Consider the following 24018-nt stretch of genomic DNA (forward strand, 5'->3'; position numbering starts at 1 on the left):
GTATTAAATTAAGGGGGAAAATGGAAATGAAATGAAAGTGATCTAAAATACTTAGTCCAAATTGGGTATGGGCTCAATGGAAATGACCAGGTAGGAAGGTTGGCTCTGCGATCCATGTTGCCTGTCCCCCTCTTATAATGTCACCAGGACTCAATCACCAGGCACCATCCTACTGACTTTCTCTAGTCCTCATCCCTCCCTCAAGGCCCTGCCTCTGAACGCCATAGATGGTTTAAGGTTATACCTTCTCATTACCTCCGTTAGGGACCAAACACAAACATGAGGGTTTTTGTTGAGAGGGTGGGTGTGTGGGAAGCAAACCATATTCAAACCCTAGCAGCCCCTTTCATCACCTTCTAACCATGAGCAGAAATGAGACAATGAAGCCTAATGTAATCCAGCCACAGCCTCCATCAGGTAGCGATTTTCTCTCCTCCACAGTTACCAAGGTTGGTACACTCTTTCTCCAGGTGTTCTAAGCTTTCTCCAGGTGTTCTGATTCTGAAGCTATCTAAACACTCCCTGACACATGACATGTACAGTCCCAGAGCTAGCTTTAAGCCATGTTTAAAGATGTAGATACAGTTGTGAAATTTGTTTGTAGGCAACAAGCACCCAATAGCCACACTCTCATTCTGGTTTCAAGTATCTACCCAAACTCCATGGATTACATACTCCTCTCTGTTTTTCCTGGCTTGACATAGCAGAAGATGATACAATTGCACTCAAAGCCACCCAGAAGATGGCATTTTTCATAGGCACATTAATTTAATCAGGAGTGGCCACCGTATATCAGCTGAAGTAAAACATAATTGAATAAAAATGATGACATTCATCATGGGTAATTTCTATCAGTGCTATTGTTATGATTGAACAACAGAAAATGAAATCTATGAAAGAATAGTTTCATTTAAAACTAATGTTGCTGAATTTATGGCCAGAGCTTCAAAATTTTAACTTCAGTCACTTTCTTACTCAACGCAATTATAACCAGAAATAATTCAAATTGATTATACTTGAAGAAAAATTCAATTTATGAAAGCTTTTCAAGCACAGTAATATTTGGCACATTTCTAAGTACAGATCAGATAGCACATGGAAATAGGGTTACATTGTTTGCAAAGAAATTCTTAGCACAAATAAGGTGATGATAAAACACTGGTTTATCAATAGATAGAACTAAAGATGGTCACAATCGTTTCTAAAATGACAGATGTGAGAATTTATATTATTTATCCTTTTTAGTAATGAACAAGAACACTCAATTAAAAATGACCACATTATTTCTTTAAGATTTATTTTTTATTTGCAAGGCAGAGTTACAGACACAGAGAGGGAGAGGGACACACACACAGAGAGAGAGGTCTTCCATCCTCTGGTTCACTCCCCAGATGGCCACCATGGCCAGAGCTGGGCCGATCTGAAGCCAGGAGCTTCTTCTGGGTCTCTCACATGCATGCAGGGGCCCAAGCACTTGGACCATCCTCTGCCACTTTCCCAAGTCATTAGCAGGGAACTGGATGAGAAGTGGAGCAACCGGGACTCAAACTGCTGTTATATGGGATGCTGGCGCTGCAGGCAGAAGCTTAACCTACTACACCACAGCGCTGACCCCAGATGACCACATTACTAGTTTAGTTTATTTGCTTATCATTTTATAATTGCTCTGAACTATTGCTTTGACATCTGCAGAAGCTATATAATTTTGCTGCAAACCTTGAAATTAACTTAGGAATAATTTTTTTTTTTTTGACAGCAGAGTCAGACAGTGAGAGAGAGAGAGACAGAGAGAAAGGTCTTCCTTCCGTTGGTTCACTCCCCTAATGGCCGCCACGGCCGGCGCACCATGCTGATCCGAAGCCAGGAGCCAGGTACTTCCTCCTGGTCTTCCATGCGGGTGCAGGGCCCAAGCACTTGGGCCATCCTCCACGGCTTTCCCGGGCCACAGCAGAGAGCTGGACTGGAAGAGGAGCAATCGGGACAGAATCCGGCGCCCCGACTGGGACTAGAACCTAGGGTGCTGGCGCCGCAGGCGGAGGATTAACCAAGTGAGCCGCAGCGCCAGCCAGGAATAATTTGATCCAAGTTTTTGGTAAACAGAGAAGCAAGCAGGTAAAACTAATCACAGTGCTTTGGTATGAACATTTAAAGGGTATGAGTGTAAAAAACAAATTCTTGCTTCAGATGGGTCTTAAATATTGACAGTACTTTATTTATATATGAAGCTTGTAGACATATCAGGGCAGTTCCCGGCACTAAGTAGGTGCTTAGGAAGTGTTTGTGGAATCAGTGACTAACTCACTTTGATAGACACAGATAAGTGCACGTCACCTGTCATAGGTACTCTCTCTAAAAATTATGGTATTGGAAATGTTGAAAAAGCCTCTTCAAACAATGTGTAGCATATTTGCTGGAGGGAATAGGGCACAATGTCCCTCAGACAAATGTCACCTCACTGTTTTGTTTGTGGCACTGCGTGGCTATTTTAATCACCTTTTCCAGAGCCCCTTCAGTTTCTACACCTGTGAACTTAAATTCAAACATTATTAGAAAGGGTCCATCCTTTCCCTAGGGAAGCCACATTTTCCATTTCTTATTTTAGAAAGGAACCCTCTTGGATTAAATGCACTTGCACGATTTTATTTGGCTTTTCAAAATTTCTTATTAAAAATTTTGTTCCTTATAGATCCCCCAACCTGAAAGAATTACTGTTTTACCAAATTTCATTAACCAGTTTATTTTACTGCTTCTAAGTGTGTCATAACATTCTGGGTTCCTGCATTCACCTTAAGTCTTTCTCAAATCCCTACAATTTCCGTGCCTTACTCCAAATGTTCAGGGAATAGTCAACCGACCCAACTGCATGTTTATGTTCTAAGAATTAAAAGTGACTTCTTTAACTGGCTCCATTGGCACAACAGGTGTTCTGATTTGAGGACAGAAAAGGCATCATTTTTTCTTGGAATGTCCTTAGGGACCAAACGGGCTCCCCGGTGGCTGGAGTAGGACCCAAAGCTTTTGAGGATTCAGTCATGTAGAGCTTACAGCAATTGGCAGAGTAGAATCTACTCCAAACTTATTTACTTAAATTATTTTTATATTTACTTGATAAGCAGAGAGAGAGAGAGAGAGAGAGAGAGATAGACAGACAGAGACAGAGAGATTGAGAGAGAAACTCACATTCACTGGTTTACTCCCCAGATACCTACAATGGCTGGGGGCCAACGCAGAAATCAGGAACTCAAGCCAGGTCTCTCACATGAGTGGCAGGAACCCAATTACTTCAGCCATCACAGCTGTCTCCCAGGGTCTGCATTAGCAGATGGTATGGGGACCCAGAGCTGGGAATAGAACCCAGGCACTTCAAAATGGGATGTGAGGGTCTTAATCACTTAACCAGTGTCTCAGCTACTCAGCCAAACAGCCCCTTACTTTTATTTTTGTGTGCGGGTCATATTATGGAGCACTTGACCTCTGTTTCTCAGCTTCTCTGCAACTCTGTTTCCCCACTTTTCTCCTGAGTGCCTTGGGAACACCCCCGTAAGCACTCGGCAATGTAAGTGCAATCCCACTCCACCAGTCCCTGAGCAATGGATGCTGGGCTTGCACTCCTCTTTCCCCATTCCCTCTTCTCAACAGACACACATTCATGTAGGCCTCCATCTCTCCTCCTCTCCCCTACAGCCTACTGCTGTGCTGGAAGCCGACCCGCCCTCCATTCCAGGGCTGGACCTGATAAGTTCAAGGGCTTGTGAATCTCTCTTGCCAAGGACTGGGTAATAGCTGGACACACGACCCAACATCAGCCAGTGGAGTGTGTGGCATTTTCTGGGACTTCTGGGGAAGACCTAACTTTCTAGGAGCGCTCTGAGTAGCAGTGGGTTTTCTCCTACAGTCATATGTTCCACCTGGGATGTGAGGCCAGACTGGCTGTTGTCATTGTGCTTCCAGCCTGAGGAGGAAGTTGTACATGAGGAGCGCATTGCTGGAGGGTAGAGGAAGGGTTTTATCCTAACCAATACAACTAAGAATAGGTAGTCCCCAGATGCAAGCTCCAAGGATCCCGGCTTTGTAATCCATCATTCAGGAGGGCAGTCTTTGTTGTCATCCTATTTCCTTTATCTCCACAAAGAGATAAGTGCATAACACCAGTCATAGATACATAGAAAAAATTGTGATAAAACGCACAACCTAGAATTCACCGCTTCAAGTATACAATTCAGTTGGATTAAGTGTATCACATTGTTTTGCAACTGTCACCCATTATCTATCTTCAGAACTTTTTCATCATTCCAGATGGGAACTCTACACCCACTGAAAATGAAGAGGGACTTAGAGTCAGAAGGATCCCAGGGTATTGAAGGGGCCCCTACTTTCCACAGGAAGAGCGCACAGTGTGTTGGGATGTCGTACACATGGAGGCGGTGTTATCTCTGATTTTTCACTCATCCACAAGACAGGATGGATGAGTTGGTCAGGGCCTGGCTCTAACGGGGAGATCTAGATGGCTGGATCATTCTATTCCTACGTCGATGAGAAACTGCCAAGAGGGGCTGGTGGACACTTAGACAAAAAAAAAGAATTCATTTTTATCTGGAATTCCAATGGACAGCCTATATTTTTATTTTCTAAATCTGGCATCCCTTGGAGAGGAGAATGCAGCCCATTGTACTTGGTGACTGGAGGCCTTGAAGAACCACTGATAGCAGCAGTACCCCCCTACCCCACCCCGTGTCTGCTGATGAGCACCCAGCAGGAAGACCAGAGAGAGCAAATGACAACCCCTGTCCTCGGATTCCCCTTTGTAACGTAACTGCCTCTCCTGTGTAGCCCACCTGAACTTAGGTTGGGACTGGGAAGGAGAGCAGAGGGAGAATCCTGCCCCGGATGATTATCAGCCCAAAAGGACCTGAGAGAAAAGAGCTGAAAGAGGCAGAGTGACCTGCTTTGGCAAGATTTGGCAGAAATGGATTCAGTTATAACGTAACAAAGCCGCACTTTGCGCATACGTCCGAGAGTGAAAACTTGCACCTGCTACAGACAAAACAACAAACAAACAAACAGGACCGAGACTAATGAGATTGTCTCCATGGTTCCCTCTGGATCAAGAGTTCCATGGCTGTAGAAATAAGACTTGGGCCATGAAGCAAAAATAAGTCAAGATTGAGTGAGCAGTAGGTGTTTGGCCTAGCGGTTAAGGCCCCTACTAAGATGTCTGTGTCAGAGGCCGGCACTGTGGCACAGTGGGTTAAAGCCCCAGCCTGCAGCATCAGCATCCCATTTGGGTACTGGTTTGAGTCCTGGCTGCTCCTCTTCCGATCCAGTTCTCTGCTATGGCCTGGGAAAGCAGTAGAGGATGGCCCATAGTCCTTGGGCCCCTGCACCTGTGTGGGAGACCTGGAAGAAGCTCCTGGCTTCAGATCAGCTCTGCTCTGGCTGTTGTGGTGTTTCTGGGGAGTGAACCAGTTAATGGAAGACCTCTCTCTCTGGCTCTACCTCTCTCTGTAACTCTGTCTTTCAAATAAATAAAATAATTTTAAAAAAAGATGCTTGTGTCTCCTACAGAGTACTTGGGTTCAATTTCTGCTTCTGGTTCCTGACCCTAGTAGTTTCCTTCTAAAGCAGACCTGTGGGAGGCAGTGGTAATGGCTCAGGAAATTTGGTCTGGCATCTTCATGGGAGACCTGGATTGAGATCCTGACGCCTAGATTCCGTCTGGCCCAGTCCTAGCTGTTGTGGGCGTTTGAGGAGTGAACCAGCAGATGAACATTTTCTCTCCCTGGTTCTCAATTAAATACATTAAAAAAGAAATTAAACAGAACCAAACAATTTCCTCTGAGTGCCTGGTTTCTGAGACCCAGCGAGGAGGCCTGGATGGGAAGGGGTGACAGGACAATCATGACCGTTGCTAGGGGGTCTGTGTGTGTGTATCTTGAACATTTACAGCTGAGAGCTGACTGGTGTTCATTGTTAGTGCGAGGCAGCTGATGTATGCCCACTAAGCTGATTTAAGACCTGTTCTAGGAGAACGAGGCTTTCTGGGAATGAAGTGCTTTGTTCTGCGGACAGAGCAGCAAAGGACAGGAGCTCCGGGAAGCCTGAATGCTAGGAGAATAGTTGTGGACTGCACCAACGCGAGTGCTGTGTGCTGTAGCACAACAATCTGTCTTTGTGTGAAGGGAGAGTGACAGGCTTGATGGAGGCTCCCCAACACTGCAGAGGGCAAGGGGAGCCTGGGTCTGGGGAGACACACACAAGGCAGGAGGCCAGAAAGAAAGCCTTTCTGAGCGGTGAGCCAATGTCAAGAGGCTTGGGCAGAAAACTGTGGTCCAGGAAGGGCTGGTGGAGGAGAGAAGTTCCCCACTCAGTGGCTTGGGCGGGTGGCTTTGTGACCTGCCTGGCAGTGCCCACACTTGGCAACAGGCAGGGCGCGCAGCCAGCTCAGAGGGCACTGGCAGGAGCTAGCAAGGCTGTTCCCGCCCAGGGAGGAAGAGGTGAGTCACCGAGGCTGGTGACCAACACCCTTCTGGGGATCCCTGGGTCTTGGTGTAGGGAGCCGGGTGAGCTGTCTCCATGGAGCACGTGGATGAGCAGGATGTGGCCCAGGCCCCTCCCTCCCATAGTGCATCAGCGCTAAGGATCAATAATCTGGCCTGTGTGTAGATTTCCACAGGAGTGAGTGATACAGACAGGAGGACCCGGCTGTCTACCTTTCCTGGCTTCGGAGGTCCTTCTGCCAAGCAGAGGTGACGGCTAAGAGTGCAGGCAGGCGGGGTCAGGGACACGTCACCACGTTTTAAAGGCTGCCACTGGGGAAGAAAAATGAGGGATAAAAATCGCAGTGTTGGCCATCCCTAGTGTTAGCTAGCAAGCTTTGGTTTTTTTTTTTTTTTTTTTTTTTTTGGAGATGGTGGCTTCTGATACCAGCGCTCCTGGCAAAGGTTATTGAATGCTTTGCACTAAATCTTGGAAGACCTGTTTGACAGGAAACACCTACCTAATTGAGAGATTCCACCCCAAATGTTGAAGGGGTGGGGAGAAATTGGTCTTGAAAAAAATAGTGAGGCCAGCTACAAGGAGAGTAACTGCCACAGTGCACAACAAATAAGAAAACAGAAATGCTCTCGTGGAAGCATCCAGGAAATGGGTTAGAAACAGTTGGCTTGGGCTTTGAGATCTGTATGGAATGGCCCCGAATCTAGAAACCAAATGAAATGTTTTTAACATTTTTACACAGTGAAGTAACACAATCCCATAGGAATAGGGTGTGATGGGAACCAATGGCTGGCCCAGGCCTGTCTTACCAGGAAAACAGTGTCAGCAGGGCTAAGCTTGGAGCAAGTTGAAGCTTGCGAGGGAAAACGGCTACAGACAACCAAAGAGTTTTTAAAAAGCTATGTTTAGGGGACCGGCGCTGTGGCGAAGCAGATAAAGCTGCTGCCTGCAGTGCCGGCATCCCATGTAGGCGGCAGTTCAAGTCCCGGCTGCTCCACTTCCAATCCAGCTCTCTACTATGGCCTGGGAAAGCAGTAGAAGATGGCCCAAGTCCTTGGGCCCCTGTACTCAGGTGGGAGACCCAGAGGAAGCTCCTGGCTCCTGACTTCAGATCGGCACAGCTCTGGCTGTTGTGGCCATCTGGAGAGTGAACCAGTGGACGGAGGACCTCTCTCTCTCTCTCCCTCACTCTCCCCCTCTCTCTCTTGCCTCTGCCTCTCTGTAACTCTGCCTTTCAAATAAAATAAATAAATATTAAAAAAAAACTATGTTTGGAGCAAGAAGAACATGGAAGGCCTAACCCTGCTGTTTGGGAAATTTGGTGCTAACTCTGCAAGTTATGAGGCCAAGGGAGAAGTACACTGTCCTAGTGTTGCTTCTGCCCCTGCCAACCATAGCATACTTTGCAGGCTCCCTATAGCCCAACAGATATCCCCAGGAGAAGGAAAGGTAGGCAGTGTCACATGGGCTCCAAATACTTACCTGTCAGGGACGTGCTTTTGAAAAATGGTTGTTAATTAACCTGGTGTGAAAAATGAAGACTGATGATGAGATAAGAGACCCACACACAAAGGAGTTGGAGGAGTACTTATTTTAGTAAGAGCTCCTTAATGTGGACTGTCTTCTCCCAGCACTCCAGGGAGTATCTGCTATGCTTAATGGGCTGGCCCTGCCCACCCACCTGCAAACTCGCTTATTGCCAGGTTACAGAGAAAGGGCATAGCAGAGTTAAACCCCTAGATTACAGATAAAGGCCAAAAGCTCTGCCAATTTCCCTGTCTCAAAGGAAGGTGTATGGAGCGGAAAAGGTGGAAGGGCAACAGGAGGTCCTCTTGTCCTGGGGCTGGGGTGGGGGGGAACCACTGTGTCTTTCTCTGCTAGGCTGACACCTGTTCTCAGTGGGTGACTGCATCACTGATCCCTTAAAATAGCAGCGCTTCCCTTAAGCATGCTTGGTTTCTGGTAGAAAAAAATGTTCTTTATTGGTTTCTTTTTCTTGTTTTTAATTTATTATTTGGAAGTCAGAGTAATACAGGGAGAGGGGGCCAGCGCTGTGGCTCAGTGGGTTAACACCCTGGCCTGAAGCACCGGCATCCCATATGGGCGCTGGTTCAAGACCCAGCTGTTCCACTTCCGATCCAGCTCTCTGCTATGGCCTGGGAAAGCAGTAGAAGATGGCCCAAGTCCTTGGGCCCCTGAACCCACGTTGCAGCCAACTGGGGAGTGAACCATTGGATGGAGGACCTCTCTCTCTCTCTCCCTCTCTCTCTCTCTCTCTGCCTCTCCTTCTCTCTTTGTGTAGCTCTGACTTTCAAATAAATAAAATCTTTAAAAAAATACAGAGAGAGAAGAGAGGCAGAGAGAGGTCTCCCATCCCCTGGTTTACTCCCCAGTTGGCCGCAATGGCTGGAGCTGTGCTTCCTCCAGGTCTCCCACATGGGTACAAGGCCCAAGGACTTGGGCCATCTTCCACTGCTTTCCCAGGCCATAGCAGAGAGCTGCACTGGAAGTAGAGCAGCCTGAACTCGAACCAGCGCCCATATGGGATGCCTGCTACACCATGGTTCCAGCCCCTATTGGTTTCTTTTAAAGAGCAATACTTAGTTATGAAGTTTGGGAAAATATTTTGGAAAGCCCAAAGAATTTAAAAATCAACTCTGACCTCATTTCCTAGAGGCACCTTCTGTTAATGTTTCCTTTTATAATGCTTATTATAAATTCAGAATATAAAGAAAAACTTAAAAAAGAATAAAATAGGAGCCGGCACTGTGGCGCAGTGTGTTAATGCCCTGGCTTGAAGCACTGGCATCCCATATGGGCACCGGTTTGAGACCTGGCTGCTCCACTTCTGATCCAGCTCTCTGTTATGGCCTGGGAAAGCAGTAGAAGATGGCCCAACTCCTTGGGCCCCTGTACCCACGCGGGAGACCCAGAAAAAGCTCCTGGCTCCTGGCTTCAGATTGGCGCAGCTCAGGCCGTTGCAGCCAATTGGGGAGTGAACCGTTGGATGGAAGACCTCTCTCTCTCTCAGCCTCTCTCTGTGTAACTCTGATTTTCAAATAAATAAATAAATCTTATAAATCTTAAAAAAAGAATAAAATAAAAGTTGCCTGTAATTCCACTACTGCTGACATACTTTCCCTTCTAGCCTTTTTTCTTTGCATGGACACACACACACACATAAACACAAGCACACATAAATTTTTAATGAACTGTGGGTTGTGTTTCATAGGCAGTTTCATGTCCACTTTTTGCATTTTTTAAAATCATGAGTGTTTTCCTTATTATTTAATGCTGTTAAGTAAGAAGCTGCAATTGTGGTCTCCTAGTTTACCATGCCACAGCTCATTTGCCATGACCTCAATGTTGGACTTAAGCTTGCTTCCAACCCTTCTGAAAGCTGTGCCTTCATAGACACTTGCAGGAAAGCCTTCACTTAGGTTCCACGTCTAAAGGTTGAATCCCCAGGTTGAAGACCATGAGCACTTCCGAGGCTTTCCGTACGTCATGCTGTCTTGTTCTTCCCTTTGCATGCCCCCAGTGGCAAGTCACGGCCCATTTCTTGTCAACGTCTATCAGGCTTTGCAGTTTCTGTCTGGTGCTCAAGGCCTCTCCACTTTGCACAACTCCATCGCACCACTGCCATCTTGTGTTCTCCCTCTGTGGGTTTTCTTGGAGAGAGAGGAGCCTCTCTCTTTGGACTGTTTGGGATGCTTTTCTTGTGTTCCTCTTAAGTCCTTTCCCACTCTGCGGCTAGTTTTTGCATTGGTGGTTTGAGGTTGCATGGATTTCTTCCCGCTGGAGCTGCAGGCAGCTCCCATCTGCTCCCTGGACTCAGCTCCGATCTTGTCTCCTCTGGAAGCTCCAGGCTGGCTCCAGAGCTTCTCTGGGCTACTCCAACCCAGTCCTTCCATGTCAAAGCACTTACCATGCCCTACTGTGAGCTCAGCTGGCTCCTTTCCAGCTGTGAGCTCCCTGAGGGTAGCAGTGTGTCTCTTTTCACTGTATCTCTACTGCTTGAGTTTGCATTTGGCCATCACAGGCACTTAGTAAATGCTGAATAAATGTTTATTTAAAAAAATCTTTGAAGGCTCATCTTGGTTTGTCTATCCTAAATTACATCTCATTTCCACTAAATATTTATTAGACATTCTCTGATTAAATACACATCTTGATTGATGACCTAGAGATGACCTTGGAACACCAAAGAAGGGAAGAAGTGAAAGAAAAGGGATGAGGAAAAGAGAGGAGAAATAAGTCACTGTGTCCATTATTGTAGTCTTTATTTTCACTTGATTTTATGGTTTACAGTCTTTCAGACACCTTTATCCCCTTCATTTATTTTATGATGGTAATCCCAAGCCCCCTCTGGGAAGGACAGGCCCCCTACTGGGTGCTTTGCTGGCTCCATGCTGTTCTTCATGGGACCTCTCACCAGTGTTGGCACAGAATTGGTGGTGTTCACAGATGTAGCCTAATTGCCTATCCCAGTGTGTAGTGCACTGTAGCTGTTTACTAACTATTTATGAACCCCAAGGAAAAGCGCTGTTATCTCCATCCTCCAGACAAGGAGAGCTGACATTTCAATGGAGGGCACTGGATTCCAAGTTTGCTTTTCTTTTCACTATGCATCAGCTGAGGTAGTAGACTTCTTTTTCTCCTGGGAAAAATATGACAGTGAAGAATAAAATGGAGTAGGGGAATAGAGGAGAACATGGGGGGAGATGTCACAGGTAGGAGGAGAGTGGAGAGGAGTGGTTTGGAGTTGACGTCCTGATGATGAAGGGAGGGTAGGTGGAAACTGACCCAACATAGCACATGAGGTTTTGTCTCCCACAAAGCTGGTATAGCAAGATTCCACCAAGAACTGCTGCATTCTTCTTATTTTTTAAAATTGATTTCAAAAATTTTTAAAAGTAAATGGATTTCATGTATTTCATCTGTACAGATTCAGGAACACAGTGATACTTCCCACCCTACCCTCCCTCCTACCCATGCTCCCATCCTTCCTCTTCCCTCCTCTTCCTTCCTCTCTTATTCCCTCTCTTAATTTTTACAGTGATCTACTTTCAGTTTGCTTTATACTCATAAGATTAACTCTACACTAAGTAAGTGTTCAACAAGTAGGAAAAAGAAAAAAACACTTTTCCTTAACGGAAGAGACAAAGGCTGCATCATCGAATCTCAACATGTCAATTTCATTCTTTTTTTTTTTTTTGACAGGCAGAGTGGACAGTGAGAGAGAGACAGAGAGGAAGGTCTTCCTTTGCCGTTGGTTCACCCCACAATGGCTGCGGCAGCTGGCGCGCTGCGGCCGGCGCACCACGCTGATCCGAAGCCAGGAGCCAGGTGCTTCTCCTGGTCTCCCATGCAGGTGCAGGGCCCAAGCACTTGGGCCATCTTCTACTGCCTTCCCAGGCCACAGCAGAGAGCTGGCCTGGAAGAGGGGCAACCGGGACAGAATCCGGTGCCCCAACCGGGACTCGAACCTGGTGTGCTGGCGCCACAGGCAGTGGATTAGCCTACTGAGCCACGGCGCCAGCCATCAATTTCATTCATTACATTTTTGGGCACTCTATTAGTTACCACAGATCAGGGAAAACACACGGTATTTGTCTTTTTGGGACTGGCTTATTTCACTAACTATAATGGTTTCTGGTTGCATCGTTTCTGTTGCGAAAGACAGGATTTTATTGTTTTTTAATGGCTGAGTGGTAGGACTGCTGTGTTCTTAGAGTCAGTAACATAAGAATTCAGGAGGACTTTGCCCATTACAGCTCTCCATATTCTCAGGCCACTCAATGACTATATTGCTGCAGCTCAGAGAATACACTGAGAGGCAGTGGGAGGAAAGGTGATCTCCATCATGGCCCTCAGAGAGAATCCATGTGCTGCCTTCTCTGGGCTTCATGCAACAGAGCATAGAGGGTTCTGTGGACAGGGAGATGTGCCTTCTGGAGTGATGGATGCAGACCAGTGAATGCTGTGACATAGATGTCACCACCGTTCCTTTAGTAGCAGTGCCCACAAAAGGGTTTTTGAATTCCTGGGAGGCAGCAGAGCACAGAGGTTATGAGTAGAGGCTGTGGAGCCAGCTTGCCTAGGCTGGAGCCTTGGCTCAATCACTTTCTTGTGTGAGCTTGGATAAGCTTTCTGTGATCTAGTTTCCTTGTTTGTAAAGTGGGAATGAGTGGTACCAATTCATTGGAATGTCATGAAGTGACAATCAGATAGTGCATGAAAGATCATAGGGCAGGGTCCGGCCCATGGCCTGCACTGTGTTGGGTGCCTTTGCTGAGACTGCCTTCAGACTTGAGACGGGGAAGAATGTGTCCGCAGTTTTCTCCAGTAAGCGATGGGCATGGCACCATTTCCCATTACCCAAGACCGACTAAGTATTCATTATTAGGCTCTTCAAGGCCACCCTTAAGAAAACACCCCAGGATGTCCTGATCTTGGCCTAAGCTTTTGGCAAAGTGGATGGACGCTTCAGGAGCCACTGATAGCCAGCTACTGGGGTCTCTTCACTGCTGCCCCACCTCAGCTGTGTTCCAGAGGTCACCCTGAATTCTCTCCCCTCTACTGGCTGTTGATACTCACTTTAAGATGGCAGGACACACAAATTGGCCCTCTAGGGAGCAACTACACAGAGTGCCAAAGCTAAGTCCTGGAAAATACAGCAACTGAGTTCAGTACTTTTTTTAGGCACAATGATTAACGAATGATCTAGAACAGAGCCAGCAAGTGGTTTGCTTGGCCAGTATGGTGTCCAGTTGGTGGTATCTATCTACTATCTATCATCTGTCTCTTTATCTGTGTATCTATCTGAACAGTGCATGCACTCCCAGTCTGTTGATAGGTTTATGCTATTGACTGGAGCACACAGGTGCCCTATTCTAAACGTTGATCTAACTCAGTAGAACTTTGCCTAACTCTCATTTTTATTGATCATTGGAAAACTTTTCAGTTGTAGTGGGCTACAGGCTCCTCTGCAACACCTCCTTTATCCTAGTTCCCTACTGCCTACCCAATAGTATCTCAACTCCTCACCAGGATGTACTAGGCTCCATGATCTGGCCCCTGATTGCATCTTATTATTTTTATTTCTTGCTCCTGCCTTCCCTTTCACCCTGTATCCCCAAGTCTAGATCCAGAACTTCAATATCTAGTCCTATGAGCCAGAGTTGTACTTAGTACTCTATGCATATAGTCACCTATCCTAGCCTTTGCTTGTGCTGTCTCCTCACGGCTGCTGTCATGTCTTCCTGCCCTATGACTAATCTCTGCTAATATTTTGGGGCTTAGCCTAGGCTCCACATCCTTTTGTATCTAACCTCCCTGGATTTGGTCATATGCTTCCTTCAATTTTCTCATAATATTTTGATCAAATCTCTGTCCTAGCGCTTCCACATTGTGTCACATCTTATGAACTGTTTTTTCTCCCTATAGTTATATTTCCTTGTTAATAAAATTGATTTTAAAAAAAGATTATTTATCTATTTGAAAGTCAGAGTTACACAGAGAATAATTGGGTTCACTCCCCAACTGGCTGCAACGGTGGAGCTGTGCTGATCCGAAACCAGGGGCCAGGAGCTTCTTCTGGATCTCTCATGCAGGTGCAGGGGCCCAAGGACTTGGCCATCTTCTACTGCTTTCCCAGGCCAAAGCTGAGAGCTGGATAGGAATTGGAGCAGCTGGGACTTGAAATGGCACCCATATGGGATGCGGGCACAACAGGCAGTGGTTTTATTCGCTATACCACAGAGCCGGCCCCGAATTGATTTCTTAATCACTTTAATGTCTGTAGAAACTGGTGCACTCTTGGATCCCAATGAGTATTTGTTGAATGGATTTCCAGATGATAATGATTACAAATGTTAAAAAAGCAACAGATTATGAGAAAGTTGTGAAATGATTAAAAAATAGAATCAAAAGACTGAACTAAATATACTTTCTAGAAATGGCATAACAATTATTGAAATTAAAAGCTTAGTGGATGGGTTAAATAGCAAACTTGGCAGAACTGAAGAGAAAATACATAAATTGAATTGCAGTTCAGAGACTCTGAAACAAATAAAACATGAAAGGGCCCTTAACCCAGGGATACACATCCAGAGAGAGAAGAAACCGAGACAGAGACAGAGACAGATAGAGCTACCTAAAGGTTGAAGTACAAAGAACTGTAGATGAATAATATTTGACAAGGAACAGCTGAGCATTTTCTAGTGTTGATGAAAGACAGGAGCTCCAATTTAGAAAGCATAATCCTGAGCAGGATTAGCAATATGTGAAATTCACATATAGACACATGAAAATGAAGAACATCAATGAGAAGACAGCTTCTCGGTGAATTTTTAAAAATTGAAATCATAGCATATATCTTTTCAGACCACAAAAGAAAAAAACTAAAAATCAACAACAAGAAAGATAGAAAGTTTATAAACACAGAAATTGAATAACAGGTTACTGAATGGATCATTGAAGAAATTAAAAAGGAAATCAAAGCAAATGAAATTGAAAAACATAATATAGCAAAATCTATTGGGCACAGAAAAAGCAGTAGTAAGAGGGAATTTTATGGCTATAAGTGCACATATTAAAAAGAAAGATTTCAAATAAACAATCTAACGATTCATCTCAGGAATTTAGAAAAATAAGGACAAATCAAACCCAAAATTAGCAGGAGGTAAGAAATAATAAGCATCAGAGCAGAAATAAGTGAAATTGAAACAAACAAAATCACCAAAATGAAAAGATGTTTTCTTGAAAAGATAAAGGTTTATACATTTAGCAAGACTAGAAGAGAAAACTATCAAATAAACAAAATAGAAGATCCAAAAGGAGACATTACAACTGATACCTCAGAAATACAAAGGATCATCAAAAACTACTGTGCTAACAAATTGGAAAACCTTGAAGAAATGGGTAAATTCCTGGATACATACAACCTACCAAGATTAAAACAAGAAGACATAGATAATCTAAACAGATCAATAAGAAGTAATGAGATTGAAGCAGTAATTAAAAGTTCCCTATCAAAGAAGAGCTCAGGACCTGATTGCTCTGTAACTGAATTCTACAAAAACATTTAAAGAGGGACCAACTCCAACACTTCTCAAATTATTCCAAAATATTGAAAAGGATAGAATGTTAATCAGACTATTTTGTGAGACCATCATTACTCTGTTACCAAAAATAAAGACACATGACACAAAAGGAAAACTACAGATCAATATCCTTGATGAACATAGATGCAAAATTCTCAACAAAATATTAGCAAAACGAATCCAACACTATATAAAAAGATCACACATCACAATCAAGTGTGATTTATCCCAGGGATGCAAGGATGACTCAACATTCGCAAATCAATAAATCACACAAAGCAGGATGAAGAACAAAAATCATATGATCATCTAAATAGATGCAGAAAAACATTTGATAAGAATCAACATCCCTTCATGATAAGAACTCTCAACAAATTAGGTAGAGCAGCAGCATGTCTCAAAATTGTAAAGGCTGCATATGACAAACCCACACCCAATATCATATGGAATGGCAAAAAGCTGAAAGCACTTCCCCTCACATCTGGAACAAGACAAGGATGTCCTCTTTCACCACTCTTACTCAATACAGCACTTGGAAGTATCATCAAGAGCAATTAGGGAAGACGAGGAAATAAAGGGCTTCAAAACCGGAAAGGAGCAAGTTTAAATATCCATGCTTGAGTTTAAATGATATTGACACTCTACCAAAACGCTGTTAGAACAGATAAACTATTTCAGCAAAGTCACAGGATACAGCATCAACACACAAAAAACCGTGGCATTTTTATACACCAATAATGATCATGCTGAAAGGGAAATCAAGAAAGAAATAACTACAAAAATTAAATATTTAGGAATACATTTATGCAAAGAAATGAAAGATTTTTACAATGAAAATTGTAAGATACAGGTGCAAGAAATCATACAGGATGTATACACAGATACATAAATGGAAATATATTCCTGGTTCATGGACTGGAAGAATTAATATTGTTAAAATGTCCCTACTACTTAAAGCAATCTACAGATTCATTGCAATCCTTATCAAAATACAAATGACGTTCTTTACAGAATTAGAAAAAGCAATCATAAAATTCATATGGAACCACAAAGACACAGAACAGCCAAAGTAATCCTGAACAGCAACAACAGCAAAAATCTGGAGGCGTCACATTACCTGATTTCAAAACATACTACAGGGGCTCGCCTTGTGGTGCCAGTGAACGTAGCTGCCACCCAAAATGCTGGCGTTCCATCTTGGAGTGCCATTGAGTCCTGGCCGCTCTGCTTCTGATCCAGCTCCCTGCCAATGTGCCTGGGAAGGCAGCAGAATATGGCTCACAATTATTTATAATTATCATTAATAAAAGTTTTTTAAAAGGCTAAGCTGTCATAAAAGCAAGCAGAGAGGGGCCAACACTGTGCCACAGTGGATTAAAGCCCTGGCTCGAAGCGCCAGCATCTCATATGGGTGCCAGTTTGAGACCCGGCTACTCCTCTTCCAGTCCAGCTCTCTGCTATGGCCTGGGAAAGCAGTAGAAGATGTCCCAAGTCTTTGGGCCCCTGCACCCATGTGGGAGACCCAGAAGAAGCTCCTGGCTCCTGGCTTCGGATCAGTGCAGCTCCAGCCATTGCAGCCATCGGGGGAGTGAACCAGCGGATGGAAGACCTCTCTCTCTATCTCTACCTCTCTCTATAACTCTGTCTTTCAAATAAATAAAATAAATCTTAAAAAAAAGCAAGCAGAGAGAATACACTTCACCTAAAGAGGAAATGATAGAGTGACAACAGACTTTTCAATTGTTACCATGGAAACTCAACAGTAGTGATGTGGAGGGGAAAGACGAGCTTAAAAAGGCCGAGAAACAATCCACATGCCCATCAAAAGGTAAGAGGAAAATTAAAACTCGGTGTAGATTCAGTGGAATGTTATTCATGAAATTCCAGTACAGGCTACAACATGGATAAACCTTGAACACATCATGCTAAGAGAAACAAACCGGACACTTAAGGACAAATGTCGTGTGGTTCCACTTACATGAGATACTCAGAAGAGGCAAATTCATGGAGGCAGACAGTATAACAGAGGCTACCAGGGAGTGGGGAAGGATGGAGAGGAGTGATAGGTACAGTTATAGGTATAGACACTGACTGCTAATTTAAAATTCTTTGTCCAGAAAGATGCCCACTTGCTCGGGAGGATGCCCAAAGATCCAGACTCCAGACCAGTTGATGCAAAAAGCACGAGGTTTTTATTGAACGTTTGCGCAAATGGGCCCCCACCTCAGGCAGTGAGGAGCCCTGAGCAGCAGTTTCACACAGGTTATATAGGCAACAAATTAGCATATTCCTAATGTGCATGCATAGGATTGGTCAGTTCAGAGGGACCATTAGCATATGGGAGAATGCTGGCGAAGAATGCTGGTGGAGAGTGCTGGTGGAAAATGCAGAGGTGAGACGGGATTGGCTGGTTCGGAGGGACAATTAGCATACCGGAGAATGCTGAGGGAGAGTGCTGAGGTGTTACAGGATTGGCCGGTCGCAGTGACATCATAAGTGCGCGCCTAGAGACTCTCCAAAGGGGAGGGGCAGCTCTGCTCTGGGCGCGCCCAGAGGTTTCCCGGAGGGGAGGGGCAGTTCTGCTCTGGGCGTGCCTAGAGGTTCTCTGAAGGGGATTGACTTTTCCTTCCCAGAGAACGTCCTGCCCGCTGGACTCTGGGGAACATCTAACCTCTTAAGAAGCCCCTGATATTTGCCCAGGCCTAGTTTCTTGTCCCTCCCCCCATAAGGGTCCTTCAGTCCAGAAAAATTAAAGTAAGAAATGAGGGCAAAATAAAGATACTTTCATACAAAAAAAAAAAATTGTATGAGTTATCACTAATAGTTCTTTGATGAATGAACTACAAAATAAGTTAGGAAGGAAAAACACACAAGGAATGGTAGTCAGGTGTTGGTAAACATGTGGCTGAATCTCAATAGGTGATAGCTATATAGAGCACCAGTAATGTTGATTATATTTGAGGATAAAACGAAGACAGATTTAAAATATTGGCCAATTTTAACTTGTAAAAGAAGGGAGTGGTGAGAATTAAAGAATTTTTTTTCTTTGTTTTTTGGGACAGGACTACAGATACTGATTACTATTTTACTTTAATTATTCCTGTTTAAAATGTAAAATAAACAATGAAAAATAGAAATTATAAAGTAATAGAGGTGACGTAGAGAATATATGGAAGTCAATCCAATAAAAGGCAGAAGAGGAGAAAATTTTATATAAAAATGTAGGATAAGTAGAAGTATGAAATAAGGTGGCAAAAATAAAGCCATTGTGAAAAGTTACAATGAATGCCAAAGGACCAAACTTGCTGCTTAAGACAAGGTCGATTATTAAAATTCAGCTGTGGCTAAGGGTAGAGAAAGTTTGAAAGTAATTAAAAAAATAACCTAGACAGACAACTAACCAGAATAGATTTTCAGAAAATCATGGTATTACAGAGCTATGATATAATGATAAAAAATCGCTATGAAGAAATACCCAATAATAGAGCCTCAAATTATATAAATCACACATTTCAAAAGTTATAACAACATAAGAAAAAATACAACCAAAATATATGTAAATAGCATTTTACAGGTGAAATACATATTGAATTAGCTGAAAATATAAAAGATATCAACAACAGAAATATTGCACTTAATCTAATGTATATATGAATTGACCTCATGTGAGCCCCTACTCTCAAACACCAAAGGTTTACTGGAAGACTGCATTTTCTGATTACAATCAAATTCAGCTGGGAATCTGTAACAATGTGATTGACAGCATACATACACTTGGGAATTTAAAAAGTATCCTTCTGTATAACTTGAGAATAGCAGAAGAAAGGAAATACCAGCACTGAATAGTAATGTAAACACAAATGTTACAAGTGATTTAAAGATGGGCTGGCTGGGAGGCAGTGAGATGCTGCCTTCCATACGGGGGCTTCTCTCTCTTTCTTTTCCTTCCTTCCTTCCTTCCTTCCTTCCTTCCTTCCTTCCTTCCTTCCTTCCTTCCTTCCTTCTTTCCTTCTTTCCTTCTTTCTTCTCTCTCTCTCTCTCTCTCCAGATTTATTTATTTATTTGAAAGTCAGAGTTACACAGAGAGAGAAGGAGAGGCAGAGAGAAATAGGTTTTCCATCTGCTGGTTCACTCCCCAATTGGCTGCAACGGCTGGAGCTGTGCCAGTCCGGCGCCAGGAGCCAGGAGCTTCTTCCAGGTCTCCTATGTGGATGCAGGGGCCCAAGGACTTGGGCCATCTTCCACTGCTTTCCCAGGCCATAGCAGAGAGATGGAACAAGAGAGGAGCAGTCGGGACTCAAACTGGTGCCCATATAGGATGCCTGCACTGCAGGCGGCGGCTTTACCCGCTACACCACAGCGCTGGCCCCTATGAGGTTTTTCAAGACGTACAGTGATGATGATGGACTTGTCAGGGCAGGACTGCCTGGCTTCCCAGGAACAGATGTGTGTGTATGTGGGGGGTCACATCTGCAATTTCATCCTGGATTCATCAACATACATCGGCGATCAAGAAGTGCTCTGTGTTCTTGCTGGAATAAGCGATGCAGTGGACCACCTGCTTATGAGGAGGAAAGCCAAGGGGAGAGTGTTGAAACAGGACGGCAATGTTGGACTCCATATGTGTCCCTTACAATCTTATTCCAACTCTTCCTGCTGGTTAGCTGTGTCTCTGCTAAGAGAAAGGACTAGCCGTTAACATGGAACAGGATTAAGTAACCAGGTACAAACTTGAGATCCCAGGGGTGGAATTGGAAGCAGAAAAGTGAAGGTGGCATCACCTGTACCCTAGAAGAAATCCTCAATTGGGCTTACATTTTGGGGAGAGAAACAGATCACAATTTCCAACCTGAGGTCTCCCCGTGTGCACCACAGAGGGAGCTCAGGATCAGAACTGGAAACCGTTCCCCTCTAGTTTCTCAAATGGCGGAATGGGTGACCAGCAAGGGTGAGATAGAACCCAGTGCTGGGGTGTTAGAGACCGTCTCACATTGGCTTCCTAGAAGGCAAGCAAGGAAAGCTTGTGACGACTTGTCCCCAGGCTTGCTTTCCTCTCCATGATCCAGAGCTGCCGATGTCTCAAGGTGATATCCGATCACCTTCTGCTTACCCCAGTGTGCCTCTACATCTCATTTTCCCCTGGAGCTGTGGTGTGTGAGAGGCTACAGAACACTGCCCTAGCCAAGACTCTTGTAGGGAGGGAATTTTTTTTTTTAAATATTTACTTATTTATTTGAAAGGCAGAGTTACACAGAGAGAGATGGTTCACTCCCCAATTAGCCGCAGTGGCCGGAGCTGTGCCAATCTGAAGCCAGGAGCCAGGAGCTTCTTCCAGGTCTCCCACGTGGGTGCAGAGGCCCAAGGACTTGGGCCATCTTCTACTGCTTTCCCAGGCTATAGCAGAGAGCTGGATTGGAAGTGGAGCAGCTGGGACTCGAACTGGCACCCATATGGGAATGCCAGCACTGCAGGTGGTGGCTTTACCCACTATGCCACAGCGCCGGCCCCTAGAGAGGGAATTAAGTGTGAATGTTGACACGTCTGCTTGGGAAAGTTCCTGTTATCTAGATCTAAGAAGCGTTGGAAGGCCAAATGGATCCTGCCACGCTCACTGTGCAGCACCCCAGAGGCTCTCCAATCTGTGAGAACACTGACACCTGAAATTTAATGTAGCCAGAGGCGGGCATGGTGGTACGGTGGCTCAAACTGCCACTTGGAACACTCACTTGCTGTATTGGAGCACCTGGTGTGAGTCTTGCCATCGCATGCCTGTATCTAGCTTCCTGCAAACACATCCCGGAGGCAGCAGATGATGGCCAAAGCACTTGGATTCCTACCAGCCATGTGGGAGACCAGGATGGAGTTCCTGGTTCCTGTCCTTGGTGAGACCAAGCCCCTACTGTAGCAGACATTTGAGGGATGAGCCTGCAGGTGGAAGATCTCTATCGTTTCCTCTCTGTTACTGTTTCAAATGAATGAACAAATCTTAAATTTAATGTAATCAATCTCTTGAAGGGTATAGTAAAATATTTTCCTGGGCCCTTCTCCTAGAGGTTAAAATTTAGTAGGTTGGGGGGTGGCTCCTGAGATTGCGTTTCTGATGAGCTCCCAGCTGATGGAATCCTGTTGGTCTGTGCATCCTACTTGGACATTAGTGTAGAAGGACTCCAAAGAGAAGCTGCTGGAAGATAGAGGGAATGTTGAACCACAGAGGCCCTAGGAGAAACGTTTGCATGTGCGACAGCCTTGTTTTGGGGGCGGGAGGTGGCTGATTCTATGGAAGTTCTCAGCTTTGCTGTTTCTTATTCTTCCCTACCCAACCAAGGGATCCATTCCTTAGAGCTTAGAGAGGCAGATACTGGAGACCTGGGGCTGAGAGAGGCAGGAAGGACTGGAGGGCAAGAGCCTGGTGACACAGGAGAGTTCCCCAGGCAGCTGTGCAGGGAGAGGAGCGGGAGTGGCTACGAGGATCCAGGGAAGAGGACGGGAGAAGAAGGAGTCTCTCAGAGTGCCACGGACCCCAGGGGGAGAAGAAGGAGTCTCTCAGAGTGCCACGGACCCCAGGGTGACGGAGGATGGCCAAGGCAGCTCAGAGGTGTTAGGGAATGCGAGGGTGGGTGGAAGTTGTTTTGAAACTACTTTCTGATTGCTGGATCGCAGTCTCAGGCACGGCAGGACTTTGCGACTCTGGTCTTTTGGCTGCACTGTGATGGTTCTGCCACATTGTGTATGGGAGATAAGGGATCCCAGGCAGGACTGACCCCTCTGGCCACTCATCCTCCCAAAGGGCCTTCCTGTTCTCCACTGGGCCAGTTGTTGTGAGGGTTCCATGCAGGCACCTGCCTTGGGGCCCTCCTCCCTCCAGCCCCTCTATCCTTGGGCTTCATGGCTGCTACCACAGAGCCCTTGGCCTCCTGGGGACCCACACCATCTGGAGTTAGAAATATTCTCATTCCCCTTCCCTGTCTCTTGATGGAGGGATCGTTGCGTGTCTATGGCCTACTGATTTCAGCCAAAACACTCTTCAAGGCATTCAAGGCTTGCATGCCAGGCTTCCAGTCTGTGTTTCCTGTGTCAGTTCTGGCTGTGTGTTAGAGACCATTGCCGTCTCTGTTCCTTGGACGTCTACTTATGGTTTTCCCACCAGCATGCCTATACGCAAGCTGTTCCTGCCAGCCGGAATGCCCTCATCACCATCTCTGTGTGGTGACAGCAACTCATTCTTCAAGGCCTGGCTCAAATGCCTCTCCTTCTCACTTCTTTCTCTGATCCTCTCTCTTCCTCCCTCCCATCGTGGGACGTTTCTGAACTTGCCCATGAGACAAATTCTGCTTATATTGCAGTTCTCAGTCCTCTGAGGCTTGGGCTATTCTGATGCCATAAGATGGTAGCTTTAGCCACTGGTGGCTATTTCAATGAATGAAAATAAAGTAAAATTTAACATTGCAGTTCCTCAGTCTTACTAGCCACGTTTCAAGTGCTCAATAGCCTATGAAGCTAGAGGTTACTCTATGGATTGCATCAACAGAGAATATTTTCTTCATCATAGAAAGTTCTATGGGACAATGCTGGGACTACCTAGGAGAGAGCTTTGAGATGTTCATGTAAAATGCATATTATTAAAAACTGCATGGATTCCAACATGTTTTTGCATCAAAATCACTTTTGTTTAAATAAGTTATTTATTTGTTTATTTAAAAGGCAGAGAGAGAGAGAGAAACACCATCTATTATTTTCACTCCCAAAATGTCAAAAATAGCTGCAGCTGAGCCAGAACTGAAGCCAGGAGCGGAGAACTCAATCCAGGTCTTCCATGTGGGTGGCAGGGACCCAGCGATTTGAGCCATCACCACTGCCTCCCAGGGTCTACGTCAGCAGGAAGCTGGAGTCTCAGGAACTGGAGCCACATATTGAATCCAGGTACTTCAGTATGGATACAGGAATCTTTTTTTTTTTTAAATTTTTTTTTTGACAGGCAGAGTGGACAGTGAGAGAGAGAGAGAGAGAGAAAGGTCTTCCTTTGCCGTTTGTTCACCCTCCAATGGCCGCCGTGGCTGGCGCGCTGCGGCCGGCGTACCACGCTGATCTGAAGCCAGGAGCCAGGTGCTTCTCCTGGTCTCCCATGGGGTGCAGGGCCCAAGCAGAGAGCTGGCCTGGAAGGGGGGCAACCGGGACAGAATCCGGCTCCCCGACCGGGACTAGAACCCAGTGTGCTGGCGCCGCTAGGCGGAGGATTAGCCTGTTGAGCCATGGATACAGGAATCTTAACAGCTACGCTCAACACTCCCTAAAAGAAGCTTTTAATTCAATTCTCCCCAAACTTTTTGAAGTGAACTTGTATTATGTACCCTCTCATATTTATTAAATAAAAATCAGTAATGTTGAATGAATTAGAATTTTACTGATTGTTTTGTTG

This window comes from Lepus europaeus, chromosome 2 (assembly GCF_033115175.1).
Source record: "Lepus europaeus isolate LE1 chromosome 2, mLepTim1.pri, whole genome shotgun sequence".
Taxonomy (NCBI): domain Eukaryota; kingdom Metazoa; phylum Chordata; class Mammalia; order Lagomorpha; family Leporidae; genus Lepus; species Lepus europaeus.